Source organism: Chiloscyllium plagiosum, unplaced genomic scaffold, assembly GCF_037043375.1.
Source record: "Chiloscyllium plagiosum isolate Xiang-an unplaced genomic scaffold, Cpla_swu_hap1 HiC_scaffold_9, whole genome shotgun sequence".
In the NCBI taxonomy this organism is placed as follows: domain Eukaryota; kingdom Metazoa; phylum Chordata; class Chondrichthyes; order Orectolobiformes; family Hemiscylliidae; genus Chiloscyllium; species Chiloscyllium plagiosum.
In genome coordinates, this window is record NW_028270147.1 from 126,938,917 (window position 1) to 126,958,965 (window position 20,049).

General features: G+C 42.4%; 1 pseudogene; it reads right to left on the reverse strand.

Annotated features, from left to right (window-relative positions):
• The window catches only part of LOC122552870 (uncharacterized), a 1,138,103-nt pseudogene that overhangs the window by 868,917 nt on the left and 249,137 nt on the right, over positions 1–20,049 (reverse strand).

The following is a 20,049-nucleotide window of genomic DNA, read 5'->3' on the forward strand; positions in this document are numbered from 1 at the left end:
GTTCTGCCCTGATTTGCCTTACCAAAATGCAGTACCTCACATTTATTTAAATTAATTAGATCAGAAAAAAACACTAGTCGTTTAGCACATCATCCCGATCTAATTATTTATTAAATATGCTAAACCTGAATCAAACCTTGCTTAAACAACACTTGGATACTGTGTGCAGGCTGATCATCATACTATAAATAGAAAAAGGAGAAACTGAAGTGGGTACACAGACAAGATTGACAAGGTTGGTCACAGGAAAGAGTTGACAGGCTACGTCTCTTTTCTCTGAAATAAGGCCAAACAGGGACATAATAGAGGTCTTTAAAATGTTGAGAGGGTTCAGCAGACTGGATACAGACAGAATGTTTCCTTTCACAAGGAAGAACATACCTTGAGGCCACAAAGTAGTCACCAAGAAATCCATTAGGGAGATATGGAAGTTCTGCAGAATTGGATTACAACAATGAAGACTGCACAGGGAGTGGCTGAATCAAATATCATGCGGGTGTTTAAGGGGAAGATAGACAAGATTAGAGGGAGAAAGGAATAGAGGGTCAGTGTAATCGATGAGCAAAGGTGACAGGAGTCTCAAGTGGAGCAGTAACACTGATGTGAACTGATTGGAACAAATCATAGAATCCCTCAGTGTGGAAACAGGCCATTTAGCCCATTGAGTCCATAATGACCCTTCGAACAGCATCCTACCCAGATTCACTCCCCTACGCTATCAGTGTAACTCTGCATTTCCCATGGCTAATTCACCTAGCCTGCATATTGCTAGGCACTATGGGCAATTTAGCATGGCCAATCCACCTGACATGCACATTTGTGGACCGCGGGAGGAAACCCATGCAGACATTGGGAGAATGTGCAAACTCCACACAGTCGCCTGAAGGTAGAATCGAACCCGGGTTCCTGGCATTGTGAGGCAGCAGGCTCGCCATTGAGCCATGGTACTGCCCCAATAAGACCTGTTGACATCCTCTGTAGTGTACGCAATTGCCTTCATAGGATAAAAAAGCTTACACAATGATGTCAAGCTGATAATTCCACCAGGAAAAACAATTCCTGCAACATTTGCATGTACCTCCAGTTTCCTAACACACTCCACTGAAAGGCAAAGCAAGCCTTGCACCAGTGAAAGTTTTCACATTGCAATCCCATTCTGAGACTGTTGCACCAGGGCAATGGGTGTAAATAAAGATGATGAGGATAAGAAAAAAGCTCCACTACTTGGAGAGCAGTAGCAGTGAGGCCATATTGATGTTTTGCTGCCCCGCTCGCAGGGTCAAACATGACAACACCTCAGGGGGGATAATTAGAAACACCATATGCAGCAAACACACTGCCTTTGAAAAACCACAGTTAAATGGACTTCATCTATTTATCTCTGTTCAGAGCCACTCTGTCTCTCTCTTTCTCACCCTCTCTATAACATCACCAGCTGACAAATGAGATGCTTAGGCTTGCCAGCCTTTCACAGCAATATGCCTTATAAGGAGCCATAAGAGATATTACTTTTCATCCATATGACTGTGCATCTTCTTCAGTTTTTGCATGATGCTGCTGGTCTCACTGCCTGAAATCGAAACAGGGGAGGGACTCCACGTCTCTGTATCTGTTTGCAGGGGACTGGAAGTGGGGCTCACTTTGGAAACATTCTCCACTTCTGGTTGTTTTGCATTCCGCTGGTCCTATCGAGTTGGAACCTGAGAAGTTACCAAGATGGACGCATGGAAAGTTAAGTTTGTTCCTAAAAAGGAAACAGCTCCAGAATTAGTTGCAGTGAAACACAGATGAGATTCAAAGACTGGTTTCTGCAACTAAGCAACACCATTTCCTTTCAGGCAGGCAGAGCGTTTCATTAGTTTTGAATTAATTGAGCTTTAATTAATTGAAAATTTCAAAAGTGAGACTGATTTTTTTTGTTTCTTGGGAACGTTTATTCAGAGAAACCGATTAAGGGAGGGAGATGTAGATCAATTATAATAGAAGTAAGTGCAAACAGATGAGTGGCTCAACAACCTAGTCCCATTCCTATGCACATGATCAAGTGCAAAAATGTTTTGACACCTTTGTAGGATATGCGGATAACAGGTAGGAGCCAGATTGCAGGGAGCGAAAGAACAGAAGCACAGATACATTGGGCTGAAAGCTCCATTTCTTGTGTTGTCACTTCTACCGAATGCAGAACAAAACTTGATATCGATGAATGCAAAGGATGGTATTCTCGGCAGCAGCAGGTATTCCTGCATATACAGCTTTAGGTTGCAGAGATTCGGACTCTACATAAGTGAACATGGGAACATATTATCAACTTAATAAAAGTACCGAGGCTTAAGTTGATGTTTCTCAGTGGCAGACAAACCATTCTTACATCTTTTCTGTAAAATGTTAAAAGTTTTATTTATATTGTAATGATAATATAGACCAGAAACCTGGCTGATAGCAAGCTTGGATTGAAAGTGATCACCCATCATTTATGCTGCTGAGTAAGTAATTCCTTACTTTAATAGTAACCTTGCATTGAACAGTTCAGGAGTTTGCAAATGGTGGGATACTAACCAACTTGCTCCCCCCCGCCCCAGCGGATTTGAGTTTCTCCTGAATTTTGATGGTGGTCTGGAGCATATGTTGAATCTCCTCCTGCTGTTTCAGAATCAGCTGCCTCTCCCTGTGAGCAGCCTTGTTGGCCTCTTGATTTCAGCCTGTGATGAAATTGGATGCAATGTATTACCATGTTAGAGACCAACCAAACCCGTCTTTACATCGTCAATAAATTTATTTTGACGACAGAGTACAGACAAAAATGAAGTCAGGGCACACAACTCCATAACCCATTAAGTTCTAAGTTCCACAGTTTCCAGGTGGCACTGTGCAACGTTTACAACTTATAATGCTTGTTCTTGATGAAAACTTGGTGTTTTTCTTCGACAAAATGTATTGTCAACGCAAACTCAAACAGTCAAGTACTCCAGGTGGAAAATCATCATGAAAGAGTTACTCACCTTCTTTTTCGACAACTGATGCCTAACTTTGAGTGAGCATTTCTGATTTTATTTCAGGAGGTTGCTTCCTGGTCTGTGGTGAGTTAACCTGAGTTCTCAAACCTGAAAAACTGTCCTCAGCAGCCAAGTACTTTGCAGAAGAGAAAGATGATGAATAGGCAGATTTCCGCTTTCGAGAATTGCACATTAGCTCTTGCTGCTGGGCAAGTTGGAAAGTGTTTCTGGATTAGTGGTGCTGGAACAGCACAGCAGTTCAGGCAGCATCCAAGGAGCTTCGAAATCGACGTTTCGGGCAAAAGCCCTTCATCAGGAATAAAGTTGGAAAGTCTGCCTGGGTTGAGTGAATACAGAATCTGGCAAATCTGTAGTGGGTCCAACAGCAAATAACGTAACATTCAAAGTCTGCGTGACACTGCCTGACACTGCGTGATTGGTAAAACCTCTGCCAACAAAAATCAGCAACTTGTTGAGACCATCACTATATTTTTCTCAGTTTTGGTTTGGAACTGTGAGCTGAAGTTAAGAATTGAACTTTGAAAAGCAACTTGTTTTAAAACAACTGAATAAGGCTCAGTCGTTTATAATACCAGAGTTGATTTTACTCCTCTTCTTGAACAAGGGGATGACATTTGTTATCCTCCAGTCTTCTGGCACTATTCCTGTAGACAATGACAACATAAAGATCAAATCTCAAGGTTCTGCAATCTCCTCCATGGCTTCCCAGAGAATCCTCAGATTAATCCCATCCAGCCTAGAGGCCTTATCTATTTTCACACTTTTCCGAATTGCTAACACCTCCTTATGAACCTCAATCCCGTCTAGTCTAATAGCCTGCATCGCAGTATTCTCCTCGACAACACTATCTTTTTCCGGTGTGAATACTAACAATATTCATTTAGTGCTTCCCCATCTCCTCGGACTCCATGCACAACATCCCACAACTATCCTTGATTGGCCCTGATCTTTCTCGTCATTCTTTTCTTCCTGATATACTTATGGAAAGCTGTATGGTTTTCCTTGATCCTATCTGCCAGTGATTTTTCATGTTTCCTCCTGGCTCTTGTAGCTCTCTCTTTAGGTCTTTCCTCACTAACTTGTATCTCTCAAGCTCCCTAACTGAGCTTCACGTCTCAACATGAGCCTTTTCTTCCTCTTGACAAGAGATTCAACTTCTTTAGTAAACCACAGCTTCTGACACATTGTAAATTCCAGCATCATTATACTGACAACTTGGATAAATCTGCCCAAGTAGATCACACAGTTTCACCACTGCGGAATTAGCAACTGAACCAGAAAGAGACTGATCAGGGTTTAAGATTTTGTTAAACAGCAAATTCTTCTTAATATTTTATAACTTTAATGCCCTCCATGCTCGTCATACTCGATTTGGAGAAAATTTATCTCCACAAGATATTGTTTATGCTCACAAAATTAAAAAGGGTATTTTAAAAGTTACTCTGGAAATAAAAGGTTGGTGTCAGTAAAAGTGTCCACAAAGATGTTGAGCAGCCATAAAAACCCAACTAATTCATGGAGGGACTTTGAAGAAGGAAATCTTCTGCCCACAGCTAGTATGACATATGTGACTACAGTGTTACGGCAGCATGGATGGCATGCACACCATACCTACCAAACATTGACCATCTCTTGCAATCCTTTTGATATGAAGTGGTATTATCATCACTGCTTCCCTCACAATTAACACATTAGAGTTACCCTCGACCTGAAACTGAACTGGATCAGCTAAACAATACTGTGTCAACAAAACCAGGTCAGAAGCTGAAAATTCTTCACTAAGTAACTCACTTCCCCAATACATGCCCTAGAAACATAACATCAAATAGGATGTAGCAACCTGCTTGATCAGCATCACATTCACCAATCTATACATTCACGTCCTTCACCAATAAACAGTGAGAGCTATGTGCACTATATGATGCACTGCAGGAACTCACTCAATTCCTTCAACAGCATCTTCAAAGCCTCAGACCTCTACCACCTAAAAGGACACAGACAGTAGATAGCATGGTAACACCATTACTTGTAAATTCCTCTCCAAGCCATACAACATCCTGACTTAGCAATATACCATTCCTTCACTGCTATAGGATCAAAATTCCAGGTACTCCTTTCCTGTCAGCATTGTGGTTGTACCTGTAGCAGGTGAACTGCAGATGTTTGAGGAAATGGCTCACTATCACCTTCCCAAGTGCAATGAAGGATGGACTTAACTGGCCTTAACAGCAGCGAAGAAATCCATTGAAGTAATTTGTTTAAAATCCTGACCCGTGGGTTAGGACAACAGTCTTGCATCAATCTGTTCCAGAGCCCTGAACTCCAAACCTAACAGCACTTGCGAGTTGATATGTTTATATTGACCAAGCAGACTGCAGTAGCTCAAGGCAGCTCACCACCATGACCATTTCGAGAATGAGGGATAGTAAATAAATACAGCATTACCAGAAATATCCCAAATTCAAAGAACAAACTTAAAAATTCGAAAAAAAAGTCAAAATTACATTCATTCTACTCATTCCGAACAGTGATAAGGGGAAAGATGATGTGAATACCTAGCTTCTGCACAACAGCCTCACTGCAATGAGAAAAGACACCAGCTTTCTCCCTTCTCCGGAAAGGATTACTGGAAGTATCTGCACATTCTTACATTGCATTTTTGAAAGGCTATTCAGCCTAACATCACTGCATAGGTCAGCTACTCACTTTTTCTGGTGCTCCAACCAGGCCAGCTGTGCTTTGGTCTTTTCCTTCAAGGCTTGTTCTCTCAGCTTGAGGAGTGACACCTGGTGCTGTGCACGCATCTCCTCCTCCTCCATGTATTGTCGCACCATGATGAATTGAGAGAAACTGTCTTGACCTCCTGAAAAGGGCATGCTCAAATCATGCTGAACAGTGAAAGACAGGAAGACAAACAGTACAGAGTGAGGTGATCTGCTTCCCCAGACCCAAGCAAAACTTGCCCCATAATCCACAAAAACTCAGGACTGACTGCAGACAACAACAATTAAAAGTAGCTGGAGTATCATCAGACATGCCAATCATGCTGCATCACAAGTGATCCCAACAAACTATCCCAATATTTATCAGGATAAGTAAATGCTGACTGTCTTATTTCATCATCTGTAAAACACATTAAGACTGGCAAAGTCCCTCATACTGATAATTTTCTGGTCAGGACTCCAGTTACCAAATTGCTGCCGATAAAAAAAACCAAAAACAGAATAGGAGTTGCACATACAGAGAATAAGGGTGTCATGGTTACATCAACATTAACCAGAAGGAGGCTATTTAGCTTCTTGAGCCTATTCCACCATTCACCCAAATCATGGTAATCTTCAACATCATGACAAATCCCTGCCTTTGTCCCATAATCCTTCAGCATTTTGGTTAAAAATCTACCAATCTCAGATTTAAAATTTGTAACTGATTTCACATCAACCACTGTTTGTGGAAGGGAGTTTCAAACTTCATCCATTTCCATGTGCAAAAGTGTTCCACAATATCAATGTTCTGACTCTCACATTTTATCTATTCAATCTCTCTTCTTAAATTAAGCCTCGGAGCCCAAATATCACTTCAGTAAGTCTACATTGCACTTCCACCAAGAGTGATACTCTTCTTAAGCCATGGTGCCCAGCGCTGACGGCTTGGACTGACTAGGTTTTGAACTGCTGAAGCATGACTTCTAATTCTTTGTTTTCGAGTCTTCTTTGGACATAAATATCAACATTCCACTGGCCCCTTGATCACTTTTCTGAGCCTGTTTGTGACATTTTCATGAACTGTATGCAGCTGGATCACCCCCATCAAGTTTCCTTGAACTCCACTGTCTCTCGATTTTCACAATCAAGAAATATCCTATTTTGATACAACCTCTCACTTGCCGACACAAACTCATCTGTAGATTTTTCATTTACTTAATCTATCAAGTTTGCTTTCTGATTTTATGCTTCCATCTACCGACACCCGAGATCGCTGCTAATCTGTAGAGAGGCCCCAAATTTTGAATGTGGCTTTCCTTTCATTATGAATAGTGAATAGATAGGGCACCAACATAGATCCATGCAGAATATCACCAACCATATCCTTCCAATTAGAATATCTCTTATTATCTGCACAAATGTCTTTTGTTCAAATCAAATTCCTTTGCAAGCTCCACATGTCTTTTGCATCTTATTACCCCCACCTTTAATGGACAGTAGAAAGTTGTAAATTCAGGGACATTCTTAGCAGTCAAATTTAGCTTGTGTTTACCTGACTAGGTGAGCAAGGAATCCCCGTAAACATTAATCTCTGTCTTCACTACATGGTAACTTGATCACAAAGAATAACAATGCAAAAGATGTATTCCTCTTCAAGATTTATAAACTCTGGTAACATTGTTAGTGAGTGGTACTTATCTTTTAAAAAAAAACAGCCCCTGCCCAGCACTTGCCTTACACTCATTGCCCCATCTGCTCCTCATCCTCTACATCTGAATCTCATGGCAAGATACCTAGAACATGGAGAGGAGCAACTATTCCAAGCACTGAGATCCCACTAACTGGCGGCACCACTCGCCCTTGGCTAACCCATGGGAGAACTCACTTTTGCAGCTATTGAAGCCAATTGATCCTGCAGTATGTCCTCATCAGAATCATCCTGCTGGCTGCTTTTCTTCCCCATATTAAAGCAGCGATGGCTCTCTGATGGCAGAAGGGAATGGAAGGATTTCTCTTCAATCTCATCTTCAGTCACTGACTCATCAAACTTAAGGGAGTACTCAGTGGCAAGAGAAGCAGAGCCTGGAGAGACAATAAATGATTGACATTGTTCTTTGTTATTTTCCATTGCTCACTGAAAGATTTAGAACTTGAACATGAAGTTAAAGGCTAAGCTAGAATCCTTGGATTAGTTATCTGCTCAAGGAGCAGAGTTGGGTTACAATTATTGATTCAACACAACTGTTATGTTGAATCACACATTGTTTAAGGGGACATGAGGAAGTTTCCTTATGCATAACCACAGATCCAAGGGAAATACAATAAAACTGGATTGAATAGCTTAAGCATATGACTGAATAAAGGAATCTTGAAATAAATCAGTGCAAGACATGTTACTATTTGACCCACATATCCTTTGGGTATGGAAGGAGTGCTTATGTGACAATTGATTTGGTTGATTTGAATCACCTAACTGAAGAGACACCATTCCCCATTTAAGTCATGAGATCAGTTGAGGGACAAAACATCATTTAGATTTGATGAAGTCTGTTTTTTTCCCCACTTGTCGCACATTGAATGGGCTTCTTCCTCTCACGGGACTGCGGGTTGTAGTGTGCGGTCATGGCTGGCGATTTACTGTCCCCCGGTGCATCCTCTCAAATTTTTAGTTGATGCAGTCTTTAAATTAATGGCTCCTGGGGTACGCCATATATTTATAGAAGGAGACTATAATTGTCTCATGGACCCTGGGATGGACAGGATGCCAAGGGGGCTGTTGGATACACCTCTGCAGACTAGACAGTTAGTGGACTTGTGAGAGGAGTTGGGGCGAGTGGATGTGTGGAGGTGCCCCCACCCAAATGGGAGGGACTTTACCTTTTACTCCAACCCGCACAAGTGCCACACAAGAATTGAAATGTTCTTTGTTCTGTTGGTTTGTTTGGACTTGGTGTTAGCCTGCAGGATTGGGAACATAACTATTTCGGACCATCTGGCAGTATATTTAGATGTTAAGATCAAAAGTAGTGCAGGAGACACATGACAATGGTGCACGAATCCATTTCTGTTGAAGGATGACAACTTTGTACAGTATATCACAAGGGAGTTCAGGGTTTTTTGGGTCTTCAATCAGGCTACAGCCGGTAACCCATCAGTGCTCTGAGAGACCACCAATTTCACACTTGACAATGAGAAGGAGGCAGAGAGGAGAGCAGCAGCTGATACTTGAGGCCCGGCTGAAGGCAGCCAAATCGGCACATTATCCCAGACCATCTGGGGTCAAATTGCAACGGGTCATGGCTCTCCAGGCTGCTCTGGACTCAGTGCTCACACAAGTGGCAAAGAGAAGGGTCTCCTTTGCAAAGCAAAGGCTGTTTGAATGTGGGGATAAGCCAGGTAGATCCCTGGCTTACCTGGCTCGGAATCAAAGTGCTCCACAGTCCATTGTGTTTACCAGGGAGAGAACTGGCAATATCACTCGTGAACTGAGGAAGATCGATGCCAGATTCCAGGAGTTCAATGCAGAGTTATAACGGTCAGAGGGTAGGGGAATGGAGAAGTGAGAATGGAATCCTTTTTTGAAAACTTGGACCTCCCCGTATAAACGCAGATCAGACCTCCCTTTTAAATGTACCTCTGACAGTACAAGAGGTGGTAAGGCAGCTCCAAGGTGGTAAGGCACCTGGTCCAGACTGATTCCCATGTGGACTTTATAAGGAGTTCATACACATGCCAGCTGAACCACTGCTGGAGCTGTTTAGTCACTCCTATGGCCAGGACTGTCTTCTGCCCTCTCTTACAGAGGCTAATATTGCTCTTATTTTAAAGAAAGGGAAAGACCCTGAGGATTGTGCATTGTATAGACCCATCTCGTGGTTGAACGTGGATTTTAAAATTCTATCAAAGGTGTTAGCTCTGAGCCTGGAGAAGGTGCTGCCTGTTATTATAAAAGAGGAGCAGACGGGTTTTATCAAGGAGCGCAGCTCCTCCAACAACATCAGACGAGTATTGAACATTGTGCAACTATGTCAGCAGAGAATGATTCCGAGTTTGGTGGTCTCCCTGGAGGCTGAAAAGGCTTTTGATCGGGTGGAATGGTTGTATCTCTTTGCTGTTCTCGATCGTTTTAGTCTGGGAAGGGCCTTCGCCAGGTGGGTGGCAGTGTTATATAAAGACCCCAAGGTGGCAGTTATCACGAATGGGGTTAAATCGAGCAATTTTCATGTGGGGAAGAGCAGCTGACAGGGATATTCCGCTGTTATTGCTACTGTTTACCTTTGTACTTGAAGCACTGGCGGAGGCTGTCCGAAAAGACCCTGAAACAATAGCACTGACGGTGGGATTTGGGGATCAAAAATCAATCTCTATGCAGACGATGAGAGAGAAAAAGACCTTGACTATTTACACTATCCATGCCCCTTCTTGATTGTATAAACCTCGACAAAAACGCTTCAGTCTCCAATGCTCCATGGGAAAAATGCTTCAACCTATTCAGCCTCTCCCTGTAACTCAGTCCCAGCAACATCCTTGTAAATCTTTTCTGCAACCTCCCAAGTTTAACATCCTTCCTACAGAAAGGCGATCAGAACTGTATGCAGTATTCTAGACGAGGCCTCACCAATGTCCTGTACAGCTGCAACGTAACACTTCAACCACTACAGTCAATGTTCTGACCGATGAAGGCAAGCACGCCAAATGCCTTCTTCACCACCCTCTCTACATGCAACTCCACTTTCAAGGAACTATGCACCTGCATCCAGAGGTCTCTTTGTGCAGCAACACACCCAGGGCCCGACCGTTAACTGTATAAGTTAGCGATTGGATAGAGAATTTTAAAAATTAGATTTGATAGACAACTTTAAAAATGAAGGTGCTTGAACTACATGGAGGGAGGAAGGTTTTCACTTGCGTAGCTGACCTGAATAGGAAGTTAACATTAATTAATCAAATCAGACATTCAAAACAAACCATTCTTCCCTGAGAAAGGTGACAACATGGAACTTGCTAGTACCAGGTATGCTTTAGTTGAATAGCATGAATGTGTTTAAGGGGAAATTGGATAAGTACCTCGCGGAGAAACATACAGAAGGATGCACTGATGGGATGAGACAAAGTGGGAGTAGACTCGCACGGAGACTAAATAACTGCATGAGTCTGTTGGGCCAAAAGGCACTTTTCCCTGCTGTAAACTCTCTGCAAATGTACTGCTCTCCTTCACTAAAGAACCATTTAATCAACAAATAATTTGGACAAAAGGGGTCCCACTCGGGTATAAAAGCGACATCCCTTCGTAAGGTCACACAATTAACATCCATTACTGAAATTACTTCTGCTGAGACAGCGGTTTAATCTTCAGCTTCTCAGTAGCAGTGGAGTACAGAGTTTTAATCGGCGGTTTGGTGGATGTTGAGCTGGCAACACCAAGATCTTTACTGAGTTCAGCTTCGGTCTTCTTCACAAATTCACCATACGACTGAAAGAAACATGGAGAGAAAGTGAAATCAAACATTGGGATTTAAAGAAGTACACATGACACTATTTTGACAACTGCACTGAAATCAATGTACTTCTGAATTTTTTTAAACTTTTGTGGCAACTAAGGAATAGTAGGCCTTGATTTTCAGCAAATTACTGCAGTGAGGACAAGTTTTCAATTCAACCAGAAAGTTGAAAATAAAGCCTTTGTCATTTGAAATAATAGAAAATTCAGATGTCGGACGCAGTGCTCATAATCGTGATGCAGTGGTACAATATAAAACTGAACAGTTGCTAAACTGAAGCACTTACCAAAATATGGTCCATCCAATCACGTTTTCTCCTGTCAAATGTCTTCATCTTCTGCCAGTCTGTTTTCTGATATTGCTCTTGGTAGAATCTAAACAACTTCATAACCTCATTAGAAATGAAGATCTGTGGATAAAAGCACAGGAGAAATGGCAGTTGTTGCACACACCCTAAATACACAGGCAAAACAACCCACAATCCATTATCCTTGCCCAAAACTGCTCAGTGAAGCCTTTGACTCTTGGGCCTTTGGACTCTTTCCCCCATTCTGAATGATGTAAAATTGGATGAAACTCAAAGCATGTTCTATTAAACAAAAAACTACGGAATGCTTGAAAATGTAATTATAATTGAAGCGAACAATATCAGTGAGATCCAAAAGCATATTCAAAACAACTCTAAGGGAATATGCAATACTCCCAGACTGTGAGAAGGTTTGACATTTTACTTTGCCTCAGACCTAGACTGAGAAATGATTAATTATTCACTTAATGATTCACTACATTACATGGTTCAGCACTTTGCCAACAGCATCTTCTAAGAGGTCTCTGCTCAGGCAAATTCCAAAAATGTTCCGCCTTTATAATAGACTGCAGGTAGATAACTCAAGATCAGCGCTGTGGGAAGTCTCACCATAAACATTGTGGCTGACGTGGATTCATACAGCGGACCAGCATTTCAGGAAGGTCAAATCATTCTCAGTTTAACAGATGAGTTCATCTTAACTTCAGGAACTGAAGTTGAGTGAGATGAAATAACACATTGAGTGGATAAGAAAAGGAATTACACCTGAAATTCTAAGTTCATAATCAGGTCAGAAAAAAATGCTACAAAGTATTCAAACATACAGGCCATTTAAAGTGATAGATATGGCCATTAAAAGAAACCTGGCTCTTCCAACTGCACACAAACAATTTAAGCCACATTAAGTTGCATAAGATCTGAGAATATTTTGGTCAATTTTGAGAACCTCAACACATTACAAATTCAGACTGAAAAGTGCAACCTTTAAGGCTTTCTTCATCTGAAAATTATGGAGTGACCTGTGGAAGATAAGATTCTGGAGAGTTTTAAGAAGATGATTAATAATCATGTAGTGTATTATCAACCAATGGAAAGACAGAAATGATACACAAGAATTCAAAAAAATTTGTGACTGGAAGAGACACCATATATTATGTAAATAGAAACAGAACATATAGAGTCCCAGAGTGGGCAAAGTTATGGGAGATGATGACGAAGATGACGATGATGACGAAGATGACGATAAAAAAAAATTAATTATGGAAGAGTACAAACAGTGGAGGATAAAGTGGTTTGGACTTTTAGGGAAGGGGCAAAATGATAAACAGAATTCAATGCAGTCATCAGAATATTTAACAATTTATCAAGATATTCCATACAACAGTCTTTTGGTAAAGGGTCCTCGGTAAAGGGGAACACTCAGGATAATTTCTAAAAATGATGACCTGCAACATGTGCAACCTGAAAAAAGTGGAGTTGTATTTTGAAATATTGTCTGGGAAATAATGATAATCCTCTAAGTATGTTAAAACATGGTACTTACAGATCGAGGACAAAGATCTGAAGATAATACTTCCTCCTTATCATCATCACTATCATCTCTTTCAAATGTGTCCAATGGGATATCAGTCTTGTGTTCCTCCTCTAGATCCTTGGAAGGTGACCTGGGCCAGGATTCAACATCCAATTTGAACTGTAATCATTGATTAGTAAGCCAAACCTTCTCAGCTACAGACTTTGTGATTTCTTGCAATTGTTCAATAGCGGCCTTGACAAAAGAAGATAGTATTATATCAACCAAAGAATTGGCCTTTGAATCACTGCTCTTCAGATCATCTCCTTTAAAGTCTTCACTATCCTCACGATTGTCCTTGGGTTCCTCTACTTTATGTCCATGTGCTCCTCATGAATTTCCTCAGATTGAGGCTCAAGGAATGGTACTTTAAATTGAGCCTCGAGTTGGTCCTTTTCCCTCTTCAGTAAATCCAACAGAGGAGTTGAAGAGTTCTTGTGGATATTTAGTGAAAAGTCCTCCCTTTGTGTACTGGAAGAACACACAGACACATCAGTGTTAATATTGGTGTCTGTCTCCAGTGTTGCCTTGGATGCCTTCTCTCTGAACACATCAGCCCGTTAATGCTTTCTTCATTCTTGTCTTTATTCAAGTTTGCCAATCCGTCCTCCTTACCAGACTTGGGCAAGCTCTCTTAAGTTTTGTTTGAGAAAGTCTATAGCCTTAAAACTTGTCCTGAAACTTTTAGACTAAAATGTAATGTTGAATTATAGAACACATTTGCTGTCCACCAGAAAATAGAGAGGCAGGAGGGTAAGGCAATTAAGAACATTTTCCTGAGCATCAGTGAATCTGCATGAAGAGGACACCAAGTGATAACATTCACAGCTGTCCCTTTATGAAATTAATAACTTGGTGTCAATTAACTTCTCTCCTGAATTATTGTCCTTCACTGTTATCTGTCTCATTCAGAACAAGCAGTGCTTTTGTTAACTTTTTGTCGAAAGAAAGCATATTCTTGACAGTACAGCTTATGTAAACGTTCGTATAACGGTAGCCTGTTTGTGATAGTACAACAGAGTAACCAGCCAGGGCTCTTGAAGGAAGAGCGATATCCTACTCTCCTCGGTTTTTAGAATCCAGTCAGCCTGGCTTATAGGTGTCAGTGTTATGTTGTAACAGTGATGCGATTAGTAAATTAAGGGGATGACTAAAATTAAACTAAACTGTCTGGAAGAGGTTTTTGTTTTATTCCAGACTTCCATAAGTATGATCTCCAGGATGAACCGAGAGGGTTACAGGTTGAGTTCACAAGGGATTCCCTGGGCAATCTCAAATCTGTACTTTACCAATTTGGCGCTGCAGGCAGGGTTTCCAACAAGGGATACGTTTGAATGAAACTGGAAAAGAGGAGCTTCACCTAAGGGTCGGACTCGAGACCAATGGGTCCACAAGGTAAGATTATACCTCGATTGCTCTCGGTCTGCACCTTTGTGTGCTGCTTCCCCCATTTCATTCTCACGGGACCCGGACGGAACCCTAAATGAGATCGTTTAAATAGGTACTAAAAACAGAATCTTGTGGGGTTAGAGGCCCCTGTGTTTTGTGAGATTGGAGCCCCTGTAGATCAGTAATTCTGTGAAAATTTAAAATAAATAGGATAAATATGGGTGCACGTTAAAAGTGAACAATGGGTTTGGGGAAAAAAGGGAAATAAACAGAAAGAAGCCATATCAGCACGGAAAAAGGTAGATAGGGGAAAATGGGAAAAAGCCATACAATCATCATGGAGACAAAACTGTATTAAAAGGGGAATTAGTCCATTAACTGAGGAAGGATCTGAACTAGATTGGACAGAACTAAAATGCAAATGTGAAGCACATGATTTAGAAGCAGAACTGGAATTGGCTCGGGAGAAAATAAAACAAAGTAACGATTCAGAACCCTTGCTGAAATGTCAGGGGCCCCAAAGAAAAGGGAAACCGGTGAATAAACAACAGACTGCAGCTGTAGCCGCGCAGGACCAGATTGACGACAAAGACAGTTCCTTATACCCCACCTCTCCCAAAGACCCTTTACTAAAGAATCCTGATCCATCTGTGGATGAGGAATGGGACACTGATTCTGAGGAGGAAATATTTTACGCCTCCCGTCCTGTCAGCCGACTTCCTCCGGGTCCCCCTTCAAAACTCACCCACAGTACGGCCAAGGCGAACACACTGCATAAAACAAAACATCGCCTGAACTCCCCTCCCCACTCTGAGGATCAACGTGCCAAGGGCCATACACGTCCCCCAATGAATCATTTGTCCCTGTGTGTTAGGAGTGCTATAATTGCACTGATAAGTGAACTTAAGGCCACTGATTTTGATCAAATCTAACTGCTGCTTTTAAAAGCAGCTCGTACTCTTTAACCAGATGGTGAAAGGAATTGATGCCCTGCTGAAAGAACCGAAACCTTGCTAGTTTTTCAAAAAAAGTATTTCAGTTCAACTTTAAAACAACCAGAAGTGCAAGTGAATTCAAACTAATACAATTTAAAATTCCGATGAGAAGGATAAGGCCAACGTACAGGCTGGCAATTCCAACCCTGCCTCCTAATTAGTAATTACAGACAGTCTGTGGCATTCTACTGGTACCGTGGATTCACAACATCCCAATGGATCTTGGGGTCCTCCTCTGTATCCTCCCCAACAGTCCACAATGTCCTTTACTCCCTAGACATCCTCTCACTAGTCTTCACTGCCTCCCCCAGCCCCTCGAGTTCCCCAACAATCACACATTTGTTTCATTGGTCCAAGAACTGCCCTTTCCCAAAGCAGTCTCCGGTTGATCGCTGGAGTGGAAGCAGCTGGCAACCTCTTGGTCACCCTCCCCAGGGACCTCAGCAGGTTTGCTCTTTTATTGCACAAAACCCTTTTCTATCCTTGACACCTGTGCTACAGCGGTTTTTACCCAGCAACATGACTCCTCTTGGTGCCCTGTTGCCTATTACTCCACTAAGATTGACCCTGTTTGCTCAGGGTATGCCTTCCTGCACCCAGATTCTCCCCACTATCCATCCTATGGTATTGGCTGCCTCTAATATAACTTTACATCAAAATGTAGAAGTCTGTACCTCACTTCCGTGGTATCCTTGCTTACTTCTAAACATACTCAACACCTAACTGCGGCTCATCTAAGTTGCTATGAGATTTCATTACTTCAGAATCCACTTCTCCCCTTTAAATACTGCTGTAACATTAACCACACTACATTCGATGGTTCTTCTATATCTCCAGAGGGCAAACACGTCAGGATATGCGATTGTCACTTTGTCCCATACAACAGAAGCTTATTCCATCGATCCACCCTGCTCCGCCCAGCAAGCTAAACTCCTTGTTCTCACTTGTGCCTGCATACTTGCTGAAGGAAAGTCAGCTCATATCTATACTGATTCCCTTTGGATGTGCCCATGATGAACTCTGGCAGCAGCACAGCTTCCTTACCTCATCAGGAACCCCAATCCTCAATGCTGCCTATGTTGCTAATCTCCTCAGTACTAGTCAACTTCCCTTTCAATTGGCAGTTATCAAACGTTCGGCTCACTCCTCTGATGCTGCCAATGTCACTAAAAGCAACAATGCCGCTGACACAGCTGCTGAGAAACCAGTTTTTGAGCAAAGACATGGTTACTCAACTGACGAATCGGAAACCAAAGGGAGACTCTCCTACTTCCTCTTCTGACAACAAGAAAAATGCCTGACCAAGAAAGAATTCGGATCCACCGGGGGACGCCTCTGATTAGGGAAAACAAAAATGAATGAACCACAGTTGTTATGTAAATAGCTACAATAAGCTTTGGGTTGCGCTGATAGAATAGACATGTCTGCCCGATTCACTTCTGCCTATTCTAGTTGATTGTGTTCATACACATACACATGTGGAGAAGGAGGGAATGGTGGACAGAATTCTCCAAACTTGGTGGAATCCCCACCTGCAAGAAAAAGCAAAACAAGCAGCTTCAAATTGCCAAATTTGTCAAAACATTAATCTCAGGAAAGGAGTGAAGTGTCCCCAGGTGAAATGCCCTTGCCAAGTGCACCTTCTGACACTATCCAGTGAGATTTTAGACAGTCCCCTAGATGCCATTGTTATAAGTATTGCTGAGTGGTAATTAATGTATTTAATAAAGGGTTGGAGTTTATCCCTGTACTGACTGACAGCAACAACTACTTGTAAAATTCTGTTAAGGGAAATCATACCCAGATTTGGAATACCATTAACGGTCTTTTCCGATAACGGCTCCCACTTCTGTGCGGAGCTAACCAAGCCACTATGTAAGAGTTTGAATACAAGTCAGAAATTCCATTGTGCCAAACATCCCAAAGCAGCGAGAATTGTAGAAAGAGCCAAATGTAATTTAAAAGGTCAGCTAAGCAAGTTGGTAGAAGAAATTGGCCTTCATTGGCTGCAAGTACTCCAAAATGCTCTTTTTAATATGAGAAAACCATGACATAGAAAAAGACAGGATTCTCAGCGGCTGAACTGATATATGGAAAGCCCCTGAGGACTCCCTGGTCTGCACCATTAACTCCCCAACACCCTGTTGATGGGCATGTCATGGCAGAACAAATGCACATGTACCTGATTAAGCTGACCAAAGCATTGTAGTCGTATATCAACAGGTCAAAGCAACCTATCGAGTACCAGGGAAGGAAGAAGAAAGAGTTCCAACATTTAAAAACGTCAACCCTGGTGACTACGTATGATTGAGAGACTTTAATCATCAAAAATTGGGCCCTTGCTGGAAAGGTCCTTATCAAGCTCTTCTGACAACTGAAACTGCAGTAAAAGTAGAAGGATGTTCAACATGGGTCGACAAAGGACATTGCAAGCGTGTATCCCCCTCACAATCCTGTGTTAGTACTGATACAGGTATCCGACGAAAACCGAACCCAAGTACATTCGTCCAGATGTAACCGACCCATCTGTGATATCTCAGACTGGCTAAACCCCAATGTAACTGTATAAATGAAACCTGTACTAATACCATTGGAAGTTATGAATGCAGCTGCCCAGCTGAAGCTCAGTTAAACTGCTCACATTTTGTATCCAAATATCATTCTCGACCTTATTGTCATCCTCGTAACACTTCCATGCCAGCCATCATGAGATAGCACAATTCCATAACCTCAGCCACTCCATCAACCGAAAACTGTTACTTTGAAATGTTTGTCTGTTCTCCTCTCAAAATGAACCGTACAGATTGCAGTATTGAGCACATAGTACCGAAATCACCAAACCCTCAGCCACCTATTCCCATGAGACAGACAACTTATGCCTTCTCGATGGCATCTTCTCCTATCCGACCTACACCACTGACAGAAATACCTTTACATAGGTTCCTCAATTATCCGATAATCTGAAGATTTTCTGAAGGTGATCTTAAGGTCCCGATAGAAACATTACGTCAAAGAGCGGTTTCAACCCTGATCACGTCTTCTGTTTACAGGTACAATGATTAAAAGCAAACATAGCTCACTGAAATGCTGCCGAGGACAGTCCTGAACAGTCCAGGCACCATCTTCAAATGACTGACCTCCTGCCCTCTCTCTCTCCCCCCCAACACTCTCCCTGGAGGTCTACACAGGGGTGAACCCCAAACCCTCCATCCCCAGATTATCGCTCCAACATTGCCCTGTACAGGGCAGAGGCGGAACCTGTCAAAAAGTTGTGCGCTATTTGGAGACTTATCCCACAAAGGCAGCAGCAGTCTTCCTGTTGGTGCACAGTGCAGCTGCCCCTCGGGGGGGGGGGGGGGGGGGGGGGGGGCGTGCTCAGGGGTTCGGACAGTAGGTAGGGATTGACGGGAGTGCAGGGTTCGGGGAGTGGGATTGGGGCCGGGCAGTGGGGCGCGGACAAGGTTGGGGGTGGCAATGGGGCTGCTGGGTGGGATCGGACGGGGTTGGAGTTGGGTGGAAGATGTGGTTGAGGTTGGGCAGGCAGGTTCCCACATGCAATGTGCTTTTGCTGAGTCTCCTGAATGGGGAACAGACTTCACAGAAAACTCAGTGCCCCAGAGGAAATCATTTAACCGAATAATCAATTATCCGAATGAAATAGCGCCTGCCCATCTTGTTCGGATAACTGAGGTTCCTCTGTATACAGTTCCTGTATTCAGTAGCTACTGTAATTAAGACGACAAGCTGGAAAGATGAACAAAGACCAAAAATACTATGTACTCCCAATCTCCCATCTGTTACCAATAGTTTCTTTATTCAAGCTAAACCCTCGAGTGTTATTTGCTCACTCTTCCATCATTCTGATGTCCAGTGTATAAATGGGACTCACACACTTATGCAACCCCTCACTTATGATGGCAAAACCCATTCGGTAGAAGAAGCACGTAGCTGGGTGAAGTGCACTGACAAATGTCAAGGATTCAACGTTAACGTTGTTCCGCTGTCAGAATGGTGCGTTGAAAGAACTTCCGGTCCCCACGACATGGGGAAAGTGAAGCCAGCACTGTGTAAAAAGGTTATCAAAGACACTGGTCATACTCCTGCTCTTCATCCACTAATACACTTGGACAATGAAACGTTTGATAGCACCCGCTGTTTACAAGATTCAGCTCGAGCCCTGAGTGGACTCATCATTCACTCACAGAAGTGAGCCTTTGGAACTCCTTTTAGCCTTCGTTAGCGATGTGAAAACAAAGGCTACCCAAAATTACCCAATGACTGGTACGAATGTTGTGCCCCCGTACAAAATTTACCACTTTTTACCCTCCACCATGAAGTACTTGAGGTAGATGATGAATAGAATGCCTCCCAACATGTGAAGCAGTATGGAACAAAAAGGAGAGGAAAAACAAATGGGACTTAGACAACTTCTTCCATCAACAAACCTGGTGATCCAAGTTGCTGGGAGGACTTATTCCTGGCTGGGATGTTGAGATGGCCCGAGATTAGATAAGTGACCTTGCATACGACATCGAAAAACTTGCCATCTCAACTGCCCACGCTTT